Source organism: Bombus vancouverensis, chromosome 6 (genome assembly GCF_051014615.1).
Source record: "Bombus vancouverensis nearcticus chromosome 6, iyBomVanc1_principal, whole genome shotgun sequence".
NCBI lineage: Eukaryota > Metazoa > Arthropoda > Insecta > Hymenoptera > Apidae > Bombus > Bombus vancouverensis.
This window is the reverse complement of record NC_134916.1, coordinates 1,035,925-1,039,118: the sequence shown is the minus strand read 5'-3', so window position 1 is coordinate 1,039,118 and position 3,194 is coordinate 1,035,925.

Here is a 3,194-nt window from a genome sequence, read left to right as displayed (position 1 = left end):
TATGTTTTTGTAGAACATGTATAATACAGAAATTATAATATTATTATGTTACAGTTATATTGTAAAGTATTCACAATTAATAATGTAAATTCACAATTGTTCATTAAAATATATACTTTATACATTCATATATTCATCTAACACAATCAGCAGGTTCATTCCTCGGTCGACATGATATTTTAGCTTGTTCTGATAATTTAACAGTGTTTCAAATAAAAACTCATCAGTATCAGATGAAGAATTTGCGGATGTAAAAGAGCTTCCAAGAAGTTTCATTTTTCCATCAACACACACACAGAGGGGTGGGGGGTCGGGGGTATCCTTATATTTCTATTAAATAACACCATATACCTTTCCTGTCATATTCTTAAACACATTATGTTAAAAAACGAAATCAGTGATGCAATAACATGTATCATTTTAATTATCTGATCCTAATAACTTAATTTGTTCCTAAATTAGTACCTACACATTGATCGTAAATACATATCAATGTTCCTAAACAAATGAATGAATTGGCGATGAAGTTGTAAATTACATTTTATACAAACAAATAAATTATATTATTATATGTAATTAAAAATCAACTTATACTACAAATAAGAAACAGATTATATTGTTATAGTATCAGCTAGTTAAAATGATATATGTTCACATATTTAACAACGTTATTAAAGTCGTCTTTTTTGGTAACTGAAAAACATGGTCAAAAAATACATATATAATATGGTATCATTTGAAAAATAAAGAACGATTCTTGCTTTTTATGAAAAAATTACACTTTTAAAGTTTGATACCACTGAACTTTTGTTTGAAACATTAATTTGTTCGATTGCCGGAATCAGCACAAAAATCGTAATTCATATACCACTCCATATAAAAAAATAATTACACTATTATTTCATCAATATAATGATCACTAGATAATCTCGGTAGTATTTCTGTTTCAAATTTTAAATATTAATATTTGCATTCAGTCAAATCATTATTTTATTTAAAAATTTGGAGATATTTATATAGTATCTAATTATTATTAAATTAAGATTTGTATTTCTTATGATAATAATATCGAGTTTAATTAAAAGTAATCTAATGATAAATTATTGTTCATGGATAACCATTAGATTATTAAATTTAATTACCATTTTGTGCAAGACAACATAAAACATACTCTAGGAAGTAAGTAGAAATGATATGTAAAATATACGATAGGATATTTACATACATGTCAAAAGTAAAGTTGCACATTTTTTATATTACTCATTTATGATACATTATTTGAAAAAGACTGACAATATTGTATTTTATTTATCTAAATGTGCAAATAAATTGTTTGAAAAGTTCTCATATACATATATAGAAATGTAGCTATTAAAGTTGGATTTCAGATTTAATATGCAATTTGCAATCTTAATCAGATTGTATTTCAAATTAATATTTAACAAAATAAAATGAAAGCATGTACATTACGTGAAAATATTTGTAACTGTTTACTTAATATAAATTATGTGAATGCACAGACATCACATAAATTTATAATGTACTGTATATCACATCATGTTTTATTACTAACCTATATGCGAGTATATAAATATTTAACGAAATAAAAATGATTTACATTGTGTACTATTATTATTAATAACCAGTATTAAATTGAAAGCTAGAGATTTTATATAGTACATTTTAAATTATTTGTAAGTTCCAATTTCCATTAAAACATATATCAATATACGTTAATAAGTAATAAATGCTTTAATCGAAAACGTATTCATACATATGTACCTCTGTGTTAAATAATTTAAATCACTCCTAATAACATGTCACTTTTGAATGATTCTGCTTTTTACTTCAATACATTTACTCTTACTTATACCTAAAACTTTTTTTATAGCTATGTAATATAAGTATATACTAATACAGCTAACAGCGTTAAGGGAGAGTAAGAGAGAGAAAACTTTTATTAGTAATATAAATATAAATAGTTGTATTAAATAACGGTTACATTATTGTAGTATATTATTGTAGTCTGCAGTGACTACATTAGGACATTTTCAACTAAATTGTAGTTCCATGAAAAATCTATAAAGAAAAAGTTGTTCTTAACACTGGAAATTTGTTTCAGAAAAATGAAATTGGAAATAGACAGTACTTAAAACAATCTTAAAACTGATATATGATAGAATCAAAATCATTTCCCATCGGTGGAACAAAAATAGAATATCTAGCACCATATTTAATATGGTGCTTAAGCATATCCAAAAAGGAAAGAGAAATAAATGCAATTAAGAAGATACAGTTAAACTTTCAAATTTTAATCAGCCATATTTTTAATATACATACAATATATTATGAGAAAAGAGAACATTCAGATGTTGGCAATTAAGAGAAAATTATCTAATCTATTAATTATCTTAACAAACGTGTAAATATTTTATGAACAATTTGATTAAATTTTTGACTGATTAATTACCTCATATACCAAATCATGCTAAGATTATGAATAACATGATTAAGATTCAGTAGAAGTAACTATATTAGCAGTAGTTCAAAAGTATACTGAAAAGACGTTTGAAAGAATTATTTGAAAATTCTATTTGAAAAATCTAGTAATAAAATCCTTTATAGTCACTCGAGATTAGCAAATTATAAATTTTAGTGTTATAACAAATTGTAGCTGCTATTAATAATCAAAATAAAAATTTATCACTCAATAAACAAATGGGTAAGGACTAAGAAATGTTATATTTTATAAAATATATGAAATAGTGTGAGCATAAACTAAAATCGTAAAAGAGAAAAAATATTTTAGTTCAATTAAAAGATCAATACACAATACTTTATAATCTTTAATATATTATAAAATAGATCTATGAATACAAATATAACCTTATTGGGACAATCATCTCTATTGACGGTTAGTAATTTAGAAATACATACATATGTTATTTCATATATGTGAATAACGGGGGTATTTAAATTTTGTCATACATCCCTAAGACCGTGACACGATTGGTTGCTTAGAAGAGAATGTTGTGTCGTCGGGTGACTTCGGCCGGTATCGGTTCTATCTACGAGTATCTTCGTCCCAAACCCCACTATAATTCTTTGACTCTGTCACAGTCATGGCGCATGGCGCGCCGCGCCCCTCCCCAACGGGAGAGAAAGAGCAAGCCGCTGCGGTGCTCTCGTCTCTT